Below are 24,394 nucleotides of genomic sequence, written 5' to 3'. Positions count from 1 at the left end.
AAAGAAAAGACACTGTTACAATAAACAATACATCAGCGACTTCATAGCTTAACCTGCTTCATATGCAAAACAGTAAGCTCGCATAGTATGGCAGTGCAGTTCAGCAGCTAGCAAATACTGGTCCAGTCTGCACATACAATCATGAGAGAAAGGCATTCTTGGCCCATAATTTCAGATAATAATCAAATCAAGAACTGCACTACTACAGTCTAGTTAGCACCACAATACAAAATTTACGTCACACCTACGGTTGCTCTAGTTGAGAAACCGACTGAAACAAAACAGGTGTCGCCAGGAAGCACGCCGCCCCCCAGCTGTGGTTGCAACTTGGGGAACCACCCAATAAAAACCACCCATCAGATTCACGCAGAAAACAATGCTACTGGTACGGAAAAATGCGATGACCACCCCAAACAAGCACATCAAAAGCAAATTCTTATTTGTTGGGCAGACTGTTCGAGACAGCCACGACACAGAATACGACGAAAATACATCGGCTACCGAAGGCTCATGCAGCTGAAGCATAAACAGCGTCCACGTTAAGTGGACATTCTAGAATGTAATGCCACCGCAGTGCCGTCTCATTGCACAAAGGAATGAATGCAACACTGGCTGGTCGCCGCTGCACAGTGACTGAAAAGTCAATGCGCAAAGCGTACTGCCTCTCTAGGAGCACTTCCACAAAGACAACTTGGCAAGCATTCTTCGTAGAAGACTCTCCACAAGCCCAACACAACAACATACTCTGAAAGGCAACAAAGCCCCAGGATCGTCTGCAGAAGGCCACTTTCACAGTGTGTAACAGCAATGCTTCAACTATTCGCTTTTGACCCTCAACCAAAAGGCTGGGAGTTCCCGTCAATAATGATTTGTCGCAGAGAAGATGTGATTCGACGCCAGCATCACAGACTGTCCGTCACTCATCGGACATTTCTAGGCAGCAGCACCGTCTCACGTGGCGGATGTCGCAAGTGGCAGCACACGGCAGTTTGCTCTGCGGCGCTGCAGAGGGCCTGCCGCTCGGTCACTGCACTTCGCCTGTCACAAATATTCGAGAGCTTCAGTGCCAAAGTATCGGTCCCCAAAGTTTCCTGGAAAGAAAAATGCAGAGCAGTTAAATGTTTTACTAGGAAATAAAAAAATATCTGCCTCATGCTGGTATTAAAGGGCAAGAAACAAGGGGAGTGAAAAAGAACAGGAGAAAGACTCTTGTTACTTATGTGAAACAGAAACTAGACAGTCACGAATGTGGTAACCACAGCTCAAGAATAAAAATTATTCTCGGCTGTAGGCAAAGATCAGTTCCCAATGGCAGTAAAAAGTCAGTATTCTCTCCCCGGCTGCCGCGCTTTGACAAGCGTGGGCACCAACATGCACACACACACACGCACACACGACGACACGTGGCATTGAAACCTGCCTGGACGCGCTTGGCGGGAGGCGTTGCGGCAGCGAAGAACGGGCCCAAAATGACCGCCACTTTGAACGAAGCCCCGGCGTCCGTTGCATCCGCGCCGGCTATACCGCGCGTCGTAGGCGAGACGTAACAACATCCAAGATTATGGGCCCTTGAAGTAAGCCTTCATTGCAGAGGTTAGCTTTGAAGGCACTTTTCAGGTTCTTAAAAGACTCAGGACTGAGTGCAATTTTGTGAACTATCAGTGTATCGCCTGTGTACACCGCAAGTAATGGCCAACAGACATGTGGAAAAGTGATCTCCCTTTGCTCTCTCCTTTTTCTATCTCTTTAACCATTCCCCATCATAGGTTTAGGGTACTATACCGGGCGTCGCCTAGTTAACCTCCCTGCCTTTCCGTTCATCTCTCTCTCTCTTTTAGTGCGGCATGTAAAGAGGATGCAGCGGATTTGCCCTTTAGCTTCGGCTTTTAAAAGGTCATATTTGAGGAAATGGTTTGAAACATCCCTGCCGGCGTTTTTGGCTTTAATGAACTTCCATGTTCTGGGACAAGTTGCACTCTGAAGCAATGCAAGAGATTACGCTAAACGACCATGGTGTCTGCATTCTCCTCTCTATTGGTTTCGACTTTGCCCACAAAGCACGCCACCTGGGTGTTCTGTAAAAAAATCCGAAGCACTTGATGGGCTGTAGCTACTGCTAAATAAAATAAAAAGTATTAATAATAGGTTGATCACTCGAATCTACAAAGCTCTTGCTTCTAAAACCTCGTGGTAAAAATGTTGCGCGAATATGCCGGATGTAAAGCTTACGTATAACCTGATACTTCTAGCGTGTCGGCAAACAATAGATAATTATTTGGCGGGGAGGGATATGTCACTATTCAGCGTCATCATCACACGTGCGTATTTATGAAGAATTCACTCCCACTGTCCCAAGATGTGCTGCTTGAGGCTCTCAGTGCTTGAACACACAAATGAGCACAAAGTACAGTGAAAACCCTCAGCACTACTACGTGTAAGCATGTGACTGTCTAAATTCCATTTCTGAGTCTCCGAATATGAACACACTTAACATTTTTAAGGCTTTTCTCCTGTGTGCGTGCGCTTTAGCCGAGCTCCGGCGCAACTGGTAGGTTCTGCGTAATGCATTTGTCGCACTTGTAGTGTTTTTCGCCTAAGTGCGTTCGCTTGTGCACTACTAGGATGCACCTTGCAGCCGCTGCATAAAGTCACTTGTCGTACTTCAAGGGTTTTTCGCCTGAGGGCGTGCGCTTGTGGCGAACCAGCTCGCCATTTGTAGCAGCGGCAAACTGGTAGTTGTCCCACTTGTAGGGTTTTTCGCCACTGTGGGAAGACAGAGACCTTTCAAGGTTACAGGACGTAGCAAACGCCGTTGACCAGGCAGTGCGATTCAATGTGTCTCCTAACACCGGAATATTTCGTAGAAGTGTGAGGGCAGTGGGGGCACCACAACGTCTTTCTTGTTATGTCAGGGTTCTCATACGGAGAAGAAGTTTCTTCATTGGTAGCCAGCAAAGATTGTTGTCCTTCCAGTTTCTATGGATCACACATCCGAGCCCAGAGGTCGACGGCGATTGTTGAACAGAATTTTCGGGAATGTAGTCGAGACTGGATTCATTCTCTGGAATGAAAGTTGATGAATTACGTTAGAGAAAAAGGGACATTTTTGTACCCAATCGTTCGGCAACTTTTCGTTGAAGGACTTAAGAATGCCACATCATTTAGCTCATTGATTAATTTGTATCTGGGGCTTATTAACGTGCACTGACGTCGCGCAGTCCAAGAACCTCCAGCATTCCGTCTCCATCGAAATGCGACGGGCGCCGCCAGGATAGAAGCCACAGCCTTGCGCCACAGCCACCGAGCCGAGCACGACAACCACGGCGGCGCTCTTTTAAGAAAGGCAGTTGCATTTGATTCTATTTAAACACCTCACAATTCTTTTTGCAATTTCCAAATCAGTATTATTCGTGAACAGATCAGTATGACTAGGTACTTCGCTCGAAACTATGGGATGCGTGGAATCCGAACATATAAATAAATTTACGACAAATGAAATATACGCGAAAAGAAACATACGAGCATAAAAACAAGCAAAATTATAGCCAAGGCCTCTAAGGAAGCAAATATGCACACTGGCAATGTGAGTAAATGCCAGAAAATACAGAGTAGGTGTAGATATATAGAACCTATGCAAATCATCACCAGTATCCCAAATATACATCCACTTGTTAGGGTCAACTAGAGAATGAAAGGCTGTTAACCACGAAAGGGACCGCCCTCCGAAGTCCTCCTCACCGATTTTTACTGGGTGGTCGTATTCCGGCCGAAAGTCCAAGGCATTTCCTCTTAGTGCACCTGGAATAGCTATTTCTTTCTACGGGCGGCTGGTTAAGTACACCACCCGTGGTATGGTGAAAATCCGCTATCATCTCCTTCTTCAGGTTACGTCCTGTGTACACCTGCGACAAATGAAAATGAATTATTTCGAAAAGTAGAATTTTCAGGAAGTACACCTAGCGCGAAATATTTACGCGGAAAGGTAGAGGCTTAAAAACATATTCTCGCATTGTCTTTGAGGCACCTTGAAAAGCAGCTGGTCGTGTTGTCACATTTATATACGAGTTAACGGTCTCCATTCCCGTTATACGCGATAGTTTTGGGCAAATAATCTTTTTCGGGTATGGCGTTTTGTGACATCCGGAGCACTTAGTCACAGGAATTCACCACCCCGTTTTCACGTGATTACCCTTCTCTTTTCTTAACGCACAACTAGGGGGCGAGCGCAAACGTAAGTGACACTCTTGTCATTCTACTTTTTTGTGAAAAGGCTTGAAACAGAGCGCGCCCTTGTCCAAACAGAGAGCGCACCGTTGTAAGAAATATAGAAACGCTGCTTCAAGAACTCGGAGTGACTCTTGCCATGAGCGCGCGAGTTCGGTAGCGCATCCAAAACTTGTAAACACCATCAGTCTCTCTCGTGTGGCCTCGGCCTTCTCCAGCTCTACAAAGTTGCGCATCTACGGATGAGTGGGGCGTGAGGTAGAGCTGGCGTGAGACTCTGTAGGCCTGCATCATCTCGTGAACGAGTGCATTTGCTCCCTCACAAATCCCCGTTCCAAGGGCACCGGAGCCCGGTTTAAAGAACCTCGGGCTAACAGGTTGGCGGCCTCGTTTCCTGGATTCCTGGAGTGCGCAGGCACCCATATAAGCTCAACCTGGCGGATGGGGGTGCATGGGGAGAGCCCAGTATGCCAAAAGCAGGGACGTGGACTCTGACTCGCGCAAAATTTAGGAGGAGGAGGTAAACTCTATTAAAGAAGAAATCTTAGGCGCGGGATGGGGTGACGTTCCCCTCCCTGCGGTGGGCTCCTCTTCTAGGCCGTACCCCAGGCGGCCGATCGACGATGTCGTTCGGCGACCTCTTCAGACCGCTCCGTGACCCAGTTGAATCTCCGGGTCCGAGCTGAGGAGCGCGGCCTCCCACTGTGATTGGGTAGAGAGCTGCAGAATGTTCTACGGCTTCTCTTGATTACATGAGCATAGGATGTGTGATGTTTCTGCCTTATGGTACATACAGAGAGAACAGACGGGCAAAGTCGGGCGCTGCCTCGTTTCCAGGATGGCCCGAATGGGCGGGGACCCAGATCAATGTGATCATGCGGGAATTGAACATTTTTGTAATATTTTGATGCCTGCGGTGTGGGCCCTTCCTTTAGCAAAATTTCCAATTGCGAATTCCGAGTCGCTGATGATGTATTTGGCCGTGGTGGAGGTAATGGCTAAAGATATGGCAGCTTCTTTGGACTCATCCGGAAATTTTGTTTCATCGGTTATCACCGATGCGAGGGGAGAACCTCGATGATCGACAACTGCTAGGGAAAAGGTGTCTTTGTCCGCATGTTCTGCCACGTCCACATGCGCCGTGTCTTTCTGAACTAAAAATCTTTCTTGATGTTTTTCTGCCCTAGCCTTTCTTCTGTCCGTATCGTAGTGTGGATGCATGTATTTGGCAGGGGATGGACTATTAAGTGTTCGTGCACGTGTCTTGGAATTGCCAAGGTGTGTGCGCGGATTTCTTCTTATTGTATTCCTGTCTTCTTTAGAATGAAACGTCCCGTCTCAGTGCCTGATAGTCTTTCGTATTGTGCGGTGAGGTGTGCTTCCATAATTTCCGATAATGTGTTATGAATTCCTAACTGTAGTAGTTTTTCATTTAGAGCGTGACGAGGGAGGTTGAGCGCAATTTTGTAGGATTGTCTAATTAGAGCATCCATGTCGTCTTTTTCTCTAACTGTGAGGGTGACGTAAGGTGTAGAATAGATGAGTCGGCTAAGAACGAAGGCTTGGATTAGTTTCCTGGTCTCGGCTTCTTTAACTCCTCCTCGCCTATTCGCGATGTGTCTGATGAGGAGGGAGATTTGGTTGACAGTGTTTCTCAGTTTCTTAATTAGTGTGTCATTTTCTTTGACTGTATCAGCATTCCTAATAATCTTAGTGTGTCCACTTCTGGGATCGCTGCTCCTTCAGCGTAGATTTTGATAAGTCTCGCGGCTTGTGTCTCCTCTACTGCGACATCTGCCGCTTTTTGTAGCATATGTTGTATCGTGCCAATACTCCCCTTCGTGGTCCAAGGGGTGATATCGTCCGCGTACAAAGAGTGCTCTAGGTCTGGGTTTTTGTCAAGTTCGTTTGCAATTTTGATGAGGGTGATACTGAATAAGAAGAGGGACAGGACAGATCCTTGCGGCGTTTCTCTGTTTCAAACTGAAGCTGTCAGATTTGATTGTGCCAATTTGAATTTTAGCCGTTCTCTCATAGAGGAAGACCTTGATGCAGTTAAAGGCTATTTCGCCTAAATAAAATGGTGAAAGAGAATCTACGATTGCTTTGTTTGGTTCCTGGTTTGGTTTATGGAGGTTTAACGTCCCAAAGCGACTCAGACTATGAGAGACGCCGTAGTGAAGGACTCCGGAAATTTCGACCACCTGGGGTTCTTCAACGTGCTCTGAAATCGCACAGTACACGGGCCTCTGGAGTTTCGCCTTTATCGAAATTCGATCGCCGCGTCCGGGATTGAACCCACGTCTCTCGGGCCAGCAGCCGAGTGCCATATCCACTCGGGCATCGCGGCGGCTTGAGGATTGCTTTGTGTTTGACTTTATCAAATGCATTGGTTAAATCTAGAGCTAGATTTGCCCCTTTGCTCCTTTCATGCTCTTGAGATAGGACTTCGTTTCCTAGAATGAGCATCGTATCCTGCGCTGATAAAGGGATCTAAAGCCGACCATAGTGTTTGGATATAAATTCTCTCTCTGCATGTGGGACTGCAGTCTGTCTAGTATGACGGCCTCTATCACTTTTCCTATGCTAGAAGTACGCGAAATAGGTCTGAAGTTTTCGAGAGCAAACTTTTTGCCCGATTTTTGGATGAATTTAACGATGGAGGATTCCAAGACGCTAGGAGTTTTCCATCCCTCCAATACCTGTTCGCAAAGTCCGTGAAGGCTGTGATAGAAGGGTCGTCTATGTTTCTGAGTGTCTTATTGTTAATGCCTTCCTCTCCAGGAGCGGATGTTCTGCGTACCTTAAGGAGGGCTGCTCTGATTTCCGCCATTGTTATGTCAGCGTCCAGTAAGGGGTTAGATTGTCCTTTATAATCGGGTAGGGACTTCGTATCTCGTGTTGTGCAGAAGTGCAGGAATGCTTCTGCTGTAGCGGGTTTATAATATCTTGATTTTGCGGGGGTAGGTCGATTGACGCCCCTTGAGCTGACGGGGGAAGTCGACGTGAAATTTCCCGTAAAACGGTGTCGATTACTCCGAACTTGTGATTTACGTCCTGTATGTGTTGTTCGAGTCTTCGAGTTTAATTGTCTACTTTTTGTGTTAGGTTATCGAGTGTCCGGCTTTGCTCTTCCACTTTTTGTTCGAGGTTTTGGGCTCTATTCTCCAATGAGGAATTTATTATGTCAGCTACTGCTTATTTTTTGCGAGGTGTTTCTTCCTTACTTACTACGCTTACTGGTGTTTTGTCTGATGCGGTCACAGTAGTTTCCATTTCTGTGACTTCCTGCATTGGGAGTTGTTTTGTAGGAGAGTCCTGAGATTTGGCAGGTGCTTTTAGTTTCCTATTATCTTGTTCCAAGTGCTTGACTCGGTCCGTGAGCATTTGAATGTGGTGGAGTGCCTGATCGAGTTTAGACTGTATAAACTGAACTTCCATCCCCTCCATTGCAAATTTTAGAATTCCAGTTTTAGAGTCTGTTAAAATGTACCGGGCTTCCGTGAGGGTGATTGCAATCGCGATGGCGGCTTCCTCCGCAGCGTCTGGCGTGGTGGCTGGGGGGAGAGGTAGTGTGAGGAGGGCGGATGAAGAGGAGTCCATCACGGCTACTGTTGTTTTGTCACCCGTGCAGGCAACGTCCACCCACACGGCGTCTGGCTGGAAGCCGTACACTCGGTGGAGTGCCTGCGCACGGACCATGCGGCGCTGCTCGTGGTGGGAGGGGAGCATATTTTTTGCCAGTGGCTTGATGACTAGCTTTTGGTAAAGGGGTCGAGGAATGGGGAGGAGGGTTGGGTCGTTTACCGGTACTCTGATTCTGAGGGAGTCCAAGATATACTGGCGTGTGAAGGTTTGAGTAAGCCTTATGTATTGGGCCTCTGGATGGGCCGCCACGAGTTCCCCGATTGTGTTGTTGAGGCCCAGGCCTAGTAACCTCGTCTTTGGGGGTGTTGAGGGGAAGATGAAGTGCGACCTTGAATGCCTTGCGGATCAAGGCATCCAACGCATTCATGTCTTGTTGAGGTAGTTGCATGTATAGGGTAGTGTAGAGCACACGGCTGAGGACGAAGACATGAATGAGGCAACAGAGGTCGCGTTTATTCATGCCTCTATGATGCCCTGAAAGTCTGCGGATGAGATGCGATATCGCACCTGCAACCTACTTGAGTTTCTTGAGGGTGGTGGTGTTTTTGCCAGCGTTCTGCATACGCAGGCCCAATACGCGTAGTGTGTCAGCCTCCGGTACTGGGTCCCTATTCAGTTCGATGGCAATGGGGGAGCGGGGGGAGCATAGTTCTTTGGCCGGATGAGGAGTAGTTCGGACATCTCTGGGCAACAATTCAGTCCGATGTTCTGTACATAATTTTTGGTGATTGTGCTGTACATAATTTTTGGTGATTGTGGCTGCTTCCTGTAAGGTGTTCCCTATGCCACCGTCGCTGCCGTGGGTTGTGCACAGTGTGATGTCGTCGGCATAAAGAGTGTGCTTAGGTGTAGAAAAGGTGCCGATTTTCGGGCGAGGGGGATGACGGTGATGTTAAAGAGGAAGGGGGAGAGGACGGACTCTTGAGGGGTTCTGATACTCTGAAGCGCATAGGAGGGGGAGGAGAGAGGGGCAAAATGTATCTGAGCCGTGCGGTAAGTCAGGAATGATTGAATGTAGGTGTACGGGCACGCACCCACATTCAATGGAGGTAGAGTAGTCGTGATCGCCTGATGTTCGACGCGATCAAAAGCTTTGGAGAGATCCAAAGCTAAGACTGTCTTGGTGTGACCAGAGAGAAGCGGGTCGAAAATGTCATGTGTGAGTTGCAGCATGGTGTCCTGTGCGGAGAGAAGAGGGCGGAATCCCACCATATTATGCTGGTATAGATTGTTGTCCGCCATGTGCGTTGTGATTCTAGCTAACACAACATGCTCGAGGAGCTTCCCGAGGAATGAAGTTAGCGCAATCGGGCGAACGTTTGGAAGTGTAAGTGCTTTGCTGGGTTTGGTATGAATATTACCTTCGCGTGGTGTCAGGACTGCGGGAGGATACCCTCCCTTAAGCCCTGGTTGAAGTATTGCGTAATTTGGGTGATCGATTGGTCGTTCAGATTACGGAGCATGGAGTTTGGGATTAGGTCTGCACCAGGTGCGGAGTTGGTTCAGAGAGTCAGGAGGGATGCTCTGACTTCCGTCTGAGTGATGTCTGTGTCGTGTGTTGGATTGACTGGTGCTCTGCAGGTGGGTAGAGGAGTGGGGGCACCCGGAGAGGGGCGTATGTTCTGGAGTGTGTTTATGAGGGCGTCGGGATCGTCAGTGTGTCGATGTGTGAGGACTGTCACGTGGTGTTCTGTTTACGATTTGGTGTTTGTGAGGCCGTTGAGGTGTCGGAGGAGTTGCCATGCGCGCATGCCAGACAGGTTTCCGGCGATGCCGTCACATATTTGTCCCCAGTTGGATCGGCAGAGCTCCTCGGAGTTTTGTTGGATTTGTGTCTGCAGTGCAGCCAGCGGCTTGTTTTGTGTCTTATTATGTTTAGTGCCTTTCCAGCATTCCAGGAGGCTGTCATAAGCCTCCCAGAGGTAGGCTAGGTGTGTTTCCAGGGTAGGGGTTTCGGCGGTCGTTTCAATGTGTTGTGTGTTGTGGTGAACGTCATGCTTGAGTGATTGCACCCAGGCGTCGATGTCTGTGATGGGTGTGTCCCCCAATGCATCCCAGTTAACCAGATTTTGTGTTGTATATGAGTGACGGGGTGGTTTATACGGGACAGTGATTTGTATAATATGATGATCACTGCCCCATCTGTGTTGAGTTCTGTTGCAGGTAACATCCCGGAAGTAGCGGCTCAGCGTCAGGTCTGGACGGGTGCCCATACTGACACTGTTGCTGATCTGCGTGGACATCTGAAACGTGTTGTGAACAGCCAGTTGTGAACAGCCCGTGACCTCGATGTGTCGTGGTTGTGTACCCCCATGCAGTATGTTGGCTGTTGAAGTCCCCATTGACTAGTAGAGTATGTTTCCTTGCTAGGTGCTGTAGCTCTCGCAGAAGTGATTCCAACGAGGCCATCGGCTGCGCCGGGGGATGGTATATATTTGCTATAAAGGTTGAGGCAAATGTATGTGTGTTATGTATGGTTTCAGTGATCTCTCATGGTGTCTTAGACATGATGTGAGGTGTTTTATACGTGAGGCTGCGGTGGATGAGTGTGGACGAACTGGGTGTGCTAGTGGTGTCTGAGTGTGTAGATGTGTTGCTGGGGGGGGGAGGGGGTTGCCCGCTGTGCAGTCTCCTGGACAAGAAGTATATGGGGAATGGGTGTGAGGGTGGGAAGGAGAAGTTGCAGAGGTGCAGGCTTCGCCCGGAAGCCGCGGCAGTTGCAAGTTAAAAGGGGGAGAGAATTAGTGTTCTGCCCCACCGTATTGGTTAGTAGGAGGATTCAGGATGGGAGTGAGACGGGTGTTAATTGGTCATGTGTTGTTCAGCAAAGGGGGTTTGTGCTTGCGGAGGCAGGTTGAGAGGAGTGTAGGTGGTCTGAAGTTGGGTGAAGCGATGCGTAAGGATATGTTCCATGAGCTACATCATCCTGTTATGCATAGCGTCCGTAATAATAATAATAATTGGTTTTTTTGGGGGAAAGGAAATGGCTCAGTATCTGTCTCATATATCTTTGGACACCTGAACCGCGCCGTAAGGGAAGGAATAAAGGAGGGAGTGAAAGAAGAAAGGAAGAATAGGTGCCGTAGTGGAGGGCTCCGGCATAATTTCGACCACCTGGGGATCCTTAACGTGCGCTGACGTCGCACAGCACACGGGCGCCTTAGCGTTTTTCCTCCATAAAAACGCAGCCGCCGCGGTCGGGTTCGAGCCCGGGAACTCCGGATCAGTAGTCGAGCGCCCTAACCACTGAGCCACCGCGGCGGGGCTGGCGTCCATACGCTGATCAAGTTTTTCGGTGAGGGTGGCGGCAAGGTGATTGAATCTGGCCTGAAGGCGGGCGTCTATCTCTTATAGTTTGAGGTCAAGTTTGGCACAGAGCACAGCGAAATTAGCGTCTATTTCTGGGGGTATGGGAGGCGGTGTGCCGTCTGATGTGCGCTGCTTCTTTGCAGGAGGGGTACTAGAAGTGTCTGTGGATCCGGAGGTCGGGCTAATGAGAGGGGGTGCGCGTGGAGTAGGCAGAGAAGAGGCGGGGTGCTTAAACGGGAGGAGAGACGGCTTACCTCGTCGCGCAAGGCCCGGAGTATCTGGTCTCTCGGATCTTCTTGGGAAGACTGGGGTGGCGGGGGATGACGGGTGCCGTTGCCGGGAACGCGGTCTGCCCAATTGAAACTATATCGAGGAGTTTTTGCTGCTGTTCTGTCGGGTACTTCAACAGTCTAGCAAGAGAACAGTACTTCGCAATTAGCCGTGAGAGCCTTTAGGTGGTTAAGGAATACTTAGGGCAGGTAGTGACAGCTGATCTGGATCATGAGAGGGAGATAACTAGAAGGATAAGAATGGGGTGAAGCCCATATGGTTGGTTCTCTCAGATCATGAGTGGCAGTTTACCAATTTCCCTCAAGAGAAAAGTGTACAACAGCTGTATCTTACCGGTACTTACCCATGGGGCAGAAACGTGGTGGCTAACGAAAAGAGTTCAGTTTAAGTTAAGGGCAACGCAGTGAGCCACGGAAAGAAAAATGATAGGTGTAACGTTAAGAGACCGGAAGCGGGCAGAGTGGATGATGGAACAAACGCGGGTTAGGGACATCCTAGTCAAAATCAAGAGGTAAAAATGGGCTTGGGCAGGGCATGTAATGCGAAGACAAGATAACCGCTGGTACTTAAGGGTAACAGAGTGGATACCAAGGGAAAGTAAGCGTATGAGGAGGCGGCAGAAGGTTAGGTGGGTGGATGAGATTAAGAAGTTTGCAGGAATTGGGTGGATGCAGCTGGCAAGAGACCGGGTTAATTGGAGAGTCCTTTTCCCTGCAGTGGGTTGAGTACGGCTGATGATGATAATGATGTCGGTTACTGGATGTTGACCGGGAAGCCGTCGAGCTGCGTCTGTTGGATATGCTTTGTTGATGACGGCGAGACAGCTACGACTGCGAAGACCTGGGCTTGGTGTTGGATCTGGGTTACGCGAAACAACGCGAGCGTTTCAGCTTGCTTACTATGCATGCACTGTTGTGTGGGTGAACCATGATTACGGTACGCGTTGGTTCCTGAAGCTTGGAGGCCGCTTGGAGGATGCTTTCCGTAGTAGTCGAGGCGGAAGCGGGTCCAGCTTCAGTCCGCCTCGTGACCTGAAGACGATTTGTAGTCAGCAGCCGCGAGCGGCGGCTGCTGCCGCGAACGATGCGCAGCTGCGCGCGTTGCTTGCAGTTGCGACTTGTCAAGGCATGCATCAGGTGACATGGGGGCACCGGTTGCAGACGCGGCGGTTTCCTGGCTTCGGTTTGATGTACGAAGGTCCTCGGAGCGGGCAGGTACACTTAGGATGTGAGTCCAGTCCCTTGGGTCATTGCCGCTGGTGTGAAGAGTCTCTCCCTGCACCTGCACCTCCATGCTGGCGTTGGTGGCAGAAGCCTTCGTAGTAGTAGGCCTAGCTCCCAGCGAAGCGAGGCCTAGCTCAGGCGACGTGGTGACGCAGGGAAGAAAGGGTCGTAGGCGCCCGAAAAACGGCGTAGTTGGGCTAAAAATGAACAGGCTTGCGGCGTTCACCTTCGCAGATCACTGTGGGGTGAAAATTGAGCCGATGATGCTGCCGATTGGCAAATCTCGCCGTCTTTGTGCCGAGCCGCTGTGGGGTGCGTCCTCACTAGACATACGCTGCATGCGTTCCCCTCGCTACCACCGCTTCTGTAAGGTGGAGTAGTGAAGTGATGTGGTTTATTGAATGGAATATTTTGATTTCTTCAACATTAATGGAAACCGATTATCGGGCCACTCTTAAAAAACTAGCTTCGTACTCCTACAGCGAGTTTGAGGTCTTTTCATCTGCATGCCTCGAGACAAGTGCATAATAAGTTGTTTATTGATAAAATGCAGTGCTGGCGAAGCCTTGATTTGTCACACGCAATCCTTGAGTGCTGTACTGGGCACGATGCATAAAAAAACTGCTTTGAATACCGATACGCGCTCCCGTTAAAAATTGAATTTCTGATGAAGACATAAGTCACAGACCCGAGATCGATTTCTGATGCAGATACTCGGTATTATGCCACGAATTCTTACATCACTGAACTCATCTATATTAATATTACTGGAAATACCATTACCTAAGTGAGAAGCCTTCTCTGTCTGAACCTGGCCAAGTAACATTAAACTCAAAGCTGTTCTTAATTCTTTTCTTGTCTGGCTGCAGAATTCAGTCGGTTTCCTCTGCCTTTTTCGTGTGCTAAATTGTACAAGCTGGATGCGCTTTCGAAAGCCAGTTATTTCCCAAGCACAGTGATTAAGGGATATTTGAAGCTGAACTTACAGCGTTCGAAGTGGAAGAACACGAACAAAAAACAAAAGGGGTGTTACTTTTCATTGTACTGCAAGAATCTTGATGGTCTTTGTTATTTTCTTGTTACGTTTGCTTTATTGTATTACTTGACAGCACTTATTGAAACCGCTAATTTTGAATACGCGCGCGATACGGCCTTGTATCTGAAATGCTGATAAAGAAATGGTGACGGCCTAGCTCTGTTAGGCCAGGATATAAGTACGTAAGCGCGGGGACATCTGGTTCGGAAGAGTTAATATTAGAATGGCGCGCATTCACTACTTGCGCCTTTATTCACGGTTAAACCTGGAGCCGTCATGGCGTAGTGGTAGCATCTCCGCGTGCGATAGTGGCCATTCGAGGCAACATGCCGCACGATGAAGATGGGGCGGTTCCCGAGAAGAATTGCTTCTGATACCCGCTTCATCAGTATAAGCATCGAGAAAAAGTTAAGTGGCAGGCTGGTAGGAGCTGGGGAACAGAAAAGGTATTGCATAGACGGTTTTCTCATATATAAACAAACATTGGTGCTGGTGGTGTGGTACTTAGTTACAAACAAACATTCCCAGCCTCTACACAGGATTTTTTTTTCAGTGGGTGTGTGGGGGGGGGGGGGGGGGTTGACCACGTGGTCGGTCGCTTGGTGCGGAGCAGCTACCGGCGGCGTGGCGCCGTGGCTGGTCACGTGGTTATTCACACGGTTGGTCACGTGACCACTCACGTGGTTGGTCACGTTGTTGCGGTTTCCACAGGATGCGATGACCGGCGAGGCGCGCGCGGCGGCTCCGGCGCGCCAGCTGTGCGCTGTGTGACGTCACTACTCCTCACGCATGCGCAGCACCGCTGTCTAGGAGCCACGCGAAACTGCTCAACTTCGGCCAGTGTAGCTTACGCTACAAAAGAGCCCATCAACATGAGCTGTCGAGCAAGCTGATGTGTTGTGGAATTTTATGAAGGCTCATTTTCATAAAGAATTATAATGAAGCATCGCCGCGTCGGATCGCGGAACCTGCGAAGTGCAGTTGCACTAGCGCCTCATTAGGATCGCTTTTCGCTCTGCATTGTCCTTCGGCTGTAGTGCTGTGCGTTTTCCGCTTTAACATGTTGTTCAACGCAACAAAAAAGCGGGAATGCACTCGGCGCATTTTAATAGCTTTTCTCCCATCTGAGCTTGGCCGTTCTACATAACGTCTGAAAATGAAGCTGACGAGCAGAGTTGCCAGGCGAACAGCTGCAGGTTCCGTCGGTGGTCTGCTGGCGACGGCCAGTTCGATGCTCTCCAGATAATAAGGGTACCCTTTGCTACTTTTACTAGCTCCTCCGCTATGTTCGTCTTCTTGAGCGCCCTGTGAAATGCTATGCAGTAGTTGTGGCCTCTTCACTCACAGCGACAGTTCTCTATTTAGTGAACAACCTTACCTGATTACACAGTCTCAGTATTCGTGTCCTCCCGCGTACTTCTATTAGATAGGGCACAATTTCAGGAGCAGCAAACGTGAATGGAAGCTGAAGAACTACTAAGGAGGAGAGCAAGACTGAGAGTAGTGTCGTGTGTCCTTCAGTGTCCCCCTACTTGAAAGTGGTGGCTGAACGTTTGGTCCTTGAAACCTGCACAAAGCTGCCCCGTCCTGCAGGTACTCGTTTCGCTCGCGAAATGTCTTCTGCGGAGACAGGCGGTCACCGTTGCTCCCAAAACGACTAGACACTGCTTAGGGCACAGCAACAGCTCAGGCATGCCTTGATTTAAGCCGCGAACGTTCATCTATTATTCAAACAATGACGCTGTCAATAAGAACTGCAATTTTCCTTTGCTTGTATCTGCATTAGTCTCTCATGTTTTCAGCGATCTTATGAACGGTACAAATCGAAGGATAAGAGCTTGTCGTCGATCAAGCATCATGGCACCTAGTTCCACAAACGAGCCATCTAGTATGGTGACCTCGAAGGCGTTTACTGTGGATGGCACGGCAGACCATGCGTCGACGAGCGTCAGTTCGACTTTGCACACGAAACCTTAAGTACGCTGGAGCTCCTCAGAAGAGAGTCAGATTTTATATAAATTAAATGAACAAGGCGCCCTGTCCAACAATTTTTTTATATAATTCAGGATCACGTTATGAAACCAATGCTCATCCTTGCGCCAACGCTACAACTGCATACATAAATTATGGTGAGGCATAAAAAAGAAAAAAAAAAGAGAGCCTCTGCCTGCGCCACAAGTATAACAACTGCCTACAGCAGGATGAACACATACAAAGAAATGAATTTCGATCACATCAAATATTTTAACGTACAGTGACATCACGCAGTGCAAGAGCCTCCGCCATTCTCGACCCGTCGAATTGCGACCGTCGCCGCCGAGATGGAGGCCGCAGCCGAACACTGTAATTGCTGTGCAACTGCGGCGGTGAATTTAAAGGAAAGGTACTTGCACCTGATTCTACTTATAGTAGTCATGTTTATTTTCGCCACTGACTACATAGGAGTGAAAATAGGTGGCCGGAGAAAAAGCTGCTCTATCGATAGCTTGACGGCGCTTCAGCCACCTTTACATCGGGAGCAATTGCGAGGCATACAGTCCATATCTGAAACACCATTGTGTTTTTTTTCACAAGCCTTTCTTGAAGTACAATTGAACTTGCAAAATAAAATGGAAAACAAAAATTAAGGATTCATTGTTATACATGTGCACTACACAGAGACGATGAAATAGCACTTAAAGAGTGAAACAGAAGAGGAATACGGCGATGAAAAACAATATCAACTCGGTTGACCCCACAAAAATGTTCTTGATGTGTCGACGCGGAATTGAAATGGCATCCACGCTCTGGAAATCGAGATTATTTAAAATGGATGGAATGAATGTTTAATTTTTCGGTGCCGTAGGCAGTGCGCGAAAAGCGAAGAAACCATGGTGGCAGGAACCGAAAAGAGTATGTTTTTTTGTATCTTTTGTAAGGTCTGCTATATTTGAAACTGTTTCTGATCTTCCTTGCACTGCTTTTCTCTACGCACAAAGAAGTCGGTGTGTGTAAATGTTATTTGCTGTCATAACCTTGTTTTGGTTTTATGGGGGTTTAACATCCAAGCCTAGATGTGTTTCCTATGCAAGGATTGCATTCTTCTGAAGTAATAAAAGTTTGGTAATGATAGTTCCGCAGGTGGTGGCCCACACTAAGGCGCAATAGTATATTTGTGAATTAAACAGAGCGTTGTATAAAAGTTTCTTAATGTTACTGGGAAGTATTTGGTGACATCGGTTAACTTCAACTGCATAACTTCATAACTTCATGACTGCATAACTTCAAGAAATCCTTATAATCTGTCCGTTTCAAGTAATTTTCAGAAATGGTTACTCCCAGTGTTTTTACGTGCTTTACTGATTTGATGAAGTAGGACCATAAGTGAATATTCTCAGGTGGTGTAATTTGGGTTCCTTTTTGCGGAACATAATGCATAATGTCTTAGATTCATTCAGAATTAATCTATTTATACGGCACCATTCCTGAAGCCCATTACAGAAAGTATCTGCGAGGTCTTCTATTTCCGAAAGGTGCTTGGCTGAAATCAGCACTGTGCAATCATCTGCATATTTTATGCATTTATATTTTCCGGGAATTTTTACAATGTCTTTTATATAAAAAAGGAACAGCATAGGTCCCAGAATACTGCTTTGTGGAACTCCGGATCTGACAGGTTTTGCACTCGACTTAAGGGGGTTTAATTCTACGAACTGTTGACACCCATGAAGATAGAATTTAATTAGGCGCTGAGAAATTCCCCGAAAGCCATACCGTACCTGCTTGTCAACTAGAACGAGATGAATAGCGGAATCAAATGCCTTTCTGAAATCTATATAGATTCTTAGTGTCGCTAATTTATTTTCAAAATTTTCTAACAGATTTTTCTCATGGACTAAGAGAGCGTCTTCTGACGAGCGAAACTACCTAAATCCAAAGTGATGTTCGGTTATCAACTTGTACTTTTCTGCGAAATAATAATGCGTGAATGATAATGCGTGAATTCATTACTTTTTTCCAAACCTTTTTGAGAATATAGGCTGTATAGACAAGGGGCGGGAATTTGTCAGTTCATTTTTATCTCCGCCTTGTGCATTATGATTACAATAGCAACCTGTATTTGAAGTGGAAATTCTCCACTTGAGTGTCAAATGTTGTAAATGTGTGTTAAAACAAGCGCTATTTCATTTATTACTTGATTGGTTTAATTTCTAAACCATCTGAATCTAGAGCACTGCTGTTTTTAAGGGACTGAAAGAGCCTTGTTACCTCCGACACAGAAGCGGGACCAAAAAATAAGGTATTTTGCGCGCCCGATATATTTTCGGCGCCTTCCAATCTGTCTGTACTGTTTCCAACTTCAGCAAAAAATCTTTGAATTTTTTAACTAAATCTATGCCACTCACTTCTGTGTCATCAATAACAAAGTTGTCGATCATTGCCGTTTGTTTGTTTTTATTGAGGATGTCATTTATTTTTTTCCACTTTACGACACCTTTTCGCAAGCAGTTGCCGTGAAAAATGCGCATATTAGTTGTACTTTCCTTCCTTTAAATTATTATTTAGTTCGTTTGTTCCGTCGCGAGATCAGATAAATGATTGATAAAGTTTGTTTTTCTGTTTAATAAGCTTGACATGATGGCGCGTAACCCAAGGCTTACGCGACTATTTGTGTTTCCAATGTGATTTTATTGTGAAGCAGGTGAAATAAGTGACCTTTGAAAATTTCTTGTATTTCTCATACGCCTCGTTTGCATCATTAAGCGCGTAAACATCACTGCAGTTGGTCTGCATGATTGCTTGTTGAAAGCTCTCTATTGTGTGAGGCGTTATTTCACAATATTTTATTATATTTGACCAATTGGGTTTTGACGGCTGATTGCTCTTGATAATGAGAAAATTTACAAATGGTCACTATTCTCACTGCTAAGTCTTCCCGATGTTATGTCGTCAGCCGAGTGGTTAGTAATAAATAGGTCAAGTAGGGTTCATGTGGAACAGGTGATTCGCGTCGGACTGGTAATGACGTCGATATTAATGATCAGTAAAACGGCAGCAGCTGGTATAGTTTCTTTTTTAAAATATATATTCATATCACCACAATTGTAAGGATGCCTACTGTTCATTGGCGTAAGATAGTGAAGAGTCACGAAAACACAAATTCAGAAACGCTTCCGTTGGGTAGTCTGTGCAGTACAGCGAAAATCTTAGCATTATATGTAATGCTTAAAACTTCAAAATTTTCACAGATCACACTATAGTCATTTATGATAACAAACCTGACATCGAGATCAGGATAGATACACCACCCCTCTGCTATTCTGACGGTTTATATAGATATGATTGTAACCGGATAGCAGTATTTGTTCTGAGTAAGGGGCATGCAAGTTTCGGTGAACATGATTACATCAAATTTCAAACCGCAGGATTCAAGTAAGAAAGGATGTCATCATGTTTTGACGCCAGTGACCTTGCATTAACGTGAAAAAGTTTCGTTGATTTGCTTTCATTGTTTGCTGCCACAATGTCAGCCAGAGTTCTTGAAAGGACGATGTCGTGTGCCATCATCAACGGATACAGCGCTCAAAGCCTGGAGGACCGCAGAGCCCAACGCCTTTTAGTCGGTAGAATTAATCTTATCAGTATCACTTTCATGGAGTAATTCAGATAGCCACTTTAAAGTGCAATTATAAAATAAGTATTGTATATAGGCAGATAAGTATGTCTAGGTACATCATATCTAAAGGACGTCCGAAATTCGTATGAAATTCGACGAATATGCAAAAGAAAGATATGGTCTTGGGAAGGGACATGTAATGCGAAGGAAAGGTAACGGCTGGCTCTTAAGGGCAAAGGCATGGATTTTAAGAGACGGCATTGTAGCAAGGAGTGTCAGAAAGCTAGGTTGGCGGATGAGATTAACTCGGGTTCGCGGCGGCAGCGTTTTTTTGGAGGAAAAACGCTAACGCGTCCGTGCGCTGTGCGATGTCAGTGCACGGTAAATATTCCCAGGTGGTCGAAATTATTCCGGAGTCATCCACTACGGCATCTCTTTCTTTTTTTCTTCTTTCGCTCCCTCCTTCATCCCTTCCCTTACAGAGAGGTGCAGGTGTCCAACGATATATGAGACAGATACCACGCCATTTACTTTCCCCAACAAACAATTATTAATATTATTATTATTATTATATTAGATTAAGAAGTTTGGAGGAAGGCAATGCCCGTTGCTGGCAAAAAACAGGGTTATTTTAACAAGTATAGGAGCAGGCTTAATTTGCCGTGCAGTGGTAGGTATTAGGCGGATGATGCTGACAATCTTACAAGCACAGAAGTAAAAAAAAAGTAACAGTCAAGGCCCGCATAGAAGGAAATGTGAACATTGTCATTATTAGTAATATCCAGAAAAATACTGCGTATAATTACATTTAGAAAATGCCACCTTCAGATATCATGCAAGGAAAATTAAAGAAAAAAGCGTGCATAAAGAATAAACGTGATTTATCTGAGTTCGAAAAATTCATCCTTTAATTAAGTCATCGTCACCATCATGAGCCTGACTACACCCACCGCAGGGCAAAGGCCTCTCCCATGTCTCTCCAATTAACGTTGTACTTTTCCAGATGCGCCAACCCTTCTCCTGGAAACTACCTAATCTCATCCACCCACCTAACCTGCTGCCGCCCCCTGCTATGCTTGCCTTCTCTTGGAATCCATTCCGTTACCCTTAAGTACGAGCGGTTATCTTGCCTTCGATGTACATGCCCTGCCCAAGCCCATTTCTTCCACTTGATTTCGTCTGGAATGTCATTAACACGCGTTTGTTCCCACACTCACTATGCCCGCTTCCGGTTTCTTAACGTTACACCTAACATTTTCCTTTCCATGGCTCACTGTGCTGTCCTTTACTTAAGCTGAAGTTCACCTTTTCATTAGCGTCCGCGTTTCTGCCCCGTAGGTGAGTCCTGTAAGATACAGCAGTTGTACACTTTTCTCTTGAGGGATAATGGTAACCTGCTATGCATGTTCAGGAGAGCAAGCTGCCTGGCTAGTTGGTGATGCATGTTGTAAACTAGGAAGCGCAAAATAGCGGACGAGGGACAGAGTAAGGGACACACAAACAGGTTCACGAGTGCTGTCCCTTACTCGCGTAAGGAACAGCACTCGTGAACCTGTTTTTGTGTCCGTTACTCTGTCCCTCGTCCGCTATTTAGCGCTTCCTAGTTTACAACATGCTATACATGGTCTGAGAGAACCTACCATGTGCGCTCCACCCCATTCCTATCCTTCTAGTTATTTCCCTCTCGTGATCCGGATCACCTGTCACTACCTGCCGTAAGTAGACGAACTCATTTACCCCTTCCAGGATCTCATTGCCCTTTGTGAAGTCCTGTTTCCTTTCTAGACTGTTCAACAGTACTTTGGTTTTCTGCATGTTAAATTCTAGATCCACCGTACTGCTCTAACTCATGGATCATTGTTTGCAGTTCATCTCCTCAGTGACTCAGCAAGGCAATATCACCAGCGAAATGCAGATAGGTATTCTTATTAAACTCTTATCCCCAACCGTTCTAAATTCAGGCCTCGGAATACCTTCATTAAATAGGCGGTGAATAGCATTGGCGAGATCGTGTCCCCTTGCCTGATGTCTTTCCTTATTGCAATTATATTGCGGACTTTATGGAGAACTATGACAGCTGTACAGTTCTTATATATATCTTCCAGTACTTTGACATAAGGATCATCTACACCCTGATTCCGCAATGCCTGTATGACTGCTGAGGTTTCCACAGAGTCGAATGCTGTCTCATAATCAATGAAGGCTATATACAGTGGTTGGTTACACTCTGCGCATTTCTCTATCATCTGGCTGATAGTGTGAATATGATTATTGTGGAATATCCTTTACGAAAGCCTGCCTGATCATTTGGTTGATTAAAGTCTAAGGTTGCCTTGACTCTATTAGCGATTACCTTAGTAAATACCTTGTAAGCAACAGATAGTAAGCTGAACGGTCTATAATTTTTCAAGTCCTTGGTGTCTCCTTATGAATTAATATTTTATTTGCTTTCTTCCAAGTTTCTGGTAAGGTCGAGCTCATATGGCATGGCGAATACAGGGTGGCTAATTTTTCTAGGAGAATCTGCCCTCCGTCTTTCAACAGATCTGCTGTTACCTGATCCTCACAGCTGCTTTTCTTTTTTGCATTACTCCTAAGCATTTCTTTATTTCCTATTTCGTTACGAACGGGATATCGGATTGCTGTGTGCTATTTTCTGTATCATTAACGTTCTGATTACATTGGCTATTGTATAGATTTGAGTCGAAATCTTCGGCTACTTTAACTATCTTATCGGTACTGCTAATGACATTGCCCTCCTTGTCTCTTAACGCATACATCTGGTTTTTAGCCAAGTCTAATTTCCTCTTCAACGCCTTTAGGCTACCTCTGTTCTTTAGAGCATGCTAGATTCTATTCATAATAAACTTCGTTTTGCCGGCTAGCTTGTGCTTATTTATTAACTTCGATAGCTCTGCTAGTTCTAGTCTGGATGTAGAGTTAGATGCCCCCATGCTTTGACGTTTCTTAATCAGATCTTTCTTCTCCTGAGACAGCTTGCAGTATCCTGTCGAACCGTCCTGCCACCTACTTCTACTGCGCAATCTGTAATGATAGCTGTCAAATTATCGTTCATTGTATCAAGATTACGATCGTCTTCCTCAGTTAAACCTGAATATGTGTTCTGCAGGGATATCCTGAATTCCTCTATTTTCTCTCTTACCGCTCGCTCGTTAATGGACTTCCTCTTCACTAGCTTCTTCCGTTCCCTCTTCAAGTCTAAACTAATTCGAGAGCTTACCATTCTGGGGTCGCTACAGCGCACCTTTCCGAGGACCTCCACATCCTGCACGATACCAGGATTAGCACGTATTATGAAGTCAATTTTATTTTTAACCTCAACATTAGGGCTCTTCCAGGTCCACTTTCTGTTCTCTCGTTTGTGGAAGAAGGTATTCATGATGCGTGAATTATTTCTATCTGCGAACTCTACTAATAGCTCCTCCTGCTATTCCTTGAGCCTACCCCATAGGCGCCTACCGCCTGGTAGCCAGGCTGCTTCTTGCCCACTTTCGCTTGGAAGTCCCCCATCAGTACAGTGTACTGTGTTTTTACTTTGCTGATAGCAGATTTCACATCTTCATAGAAGCTTTCAACAGTCTGTTCATCATGACTAGATGTAGGTGAGTAGGCCTGCACCACCTTCACCTTGTGCCTCTATTAAGCCTAATTACGATAGCTGACACCCTTTCGTTATTGCTATAGAACTCCTCTACGTTTCTAGCTATACCCTGATTAATGAGAAATCCCACACCTAATTCTCGTCTATTCGCTAATCCACGATAGCACATTATGTGCCAGTCCTTTAGTGCTGTATACGCCTCACCTGTATAACTAACTTCGCTGAGCCCTATCACATTCCATTTAATGCCCGCTAGTTCCTCGAACAGCACTGCTGGGCTAGCCGCACTAGATAAAGTTCTAGCGTGAAACGTTGCCAGGTTCAGATTCCAATGGCGGCCTGTACGGAGACAGAAATTCTTAGCACCCTCCGCTGCGTCACAGGTCTGACCGCCTACTTGGTCAGTTCCTTCGCAGCCGCCGGGGATTGAGTGCCGAGAGTTAATTGGTTTGCTCATGGAAGCTTGTGGCCAAGTACTGCACGACGGTGGCCAATTCTTGTTCTGGTGAGGGAGTGCGTGGTCGGTACTGGTCACCGAGACCAGGCCGCACCCCAGGACTGCCTATGCACAATTCCATCAACACGCGGAGTTTTTTTTTTTTAAACCCGGTGGAGAATTTCGCGTCACCGGGATTTGAACTCCGATCTTCTTGCACGCGAGGCAGACGCTGTGCCTCTACACCATCGATGCCTTCCCTAAGCTCAACTACTTTTCAGAAATTGTTAGAAGGAATTTTGAGTGCCCGCTAGCAAAGGGCGTGCGAGCAAAAGGGCGAGCGTATGTGTTCTGCGTAGTCGTGACAGTTACCTTTATTGTATTCTCACATCATCATCAGACGAAACAACTTTTCTGAAGTTTGTGTTTTGTCGCCAAATCCAGGCCTCAATCGTGAACATATGTGAGAACGTTTTGGCTGGTTTAACTTGACTGGGTGAACGTACTACATGCCCGATTTGTAAATTCAGTATAAACGGGATATGACCTAAGAAGGTATTTTATCAATGACCGTCATTTCACCTGAGGTTATGAACATTTTTTAGACTTTTGTAGAAGGTACTGATGGTAGTGCACAAAGTCAAATTAAGCACTGCGGAATTCCTAGAAAACATTTGCTTCAATATCAGATTAGTATCCACGGCAGAGAAGGTTGAATACGGCAAGGAATACACTGTAGATTTAGCAAAAAAGAATAGAAAGACGGTGTACCTTCCGGAAATCTGATCAGGAAAAGTGTTTACAAGCATGTTGTTCCTGTGAATTTAGTACTAAGCACTAATAAAAATTATACCTCGAAAAAAGTTACCTATTCTCCATGTGGACTCAAGATGCCACAGACAAAAGTGTTAAAGGGCTCCTACTTCTCAAGTAGTCTGCCTTTATGTATGACCCTTAGAAATGAAAGAACTCGGGAAGCGTAGAAGTGATGTCTCATGCTCGAAAGCAT

This window comes from Amblyomma americanum, chromosome 10 (genome assembly GCF_052857255.1).
Source record: "Amblyomma americanum isolate KBUSLIRL-KWMA chromosome 10, ASM5285725v1, whole genome shotgun sequence".
Lineage (NCBI taxonomy): Eukaryota > Metazoa > Arthropoda > Arachnida > Ixodida > Ixodidae > Amblyomma > Amblyomma americanum.
Note: the sequence above shows the minus strand (reverse complement) of the source record.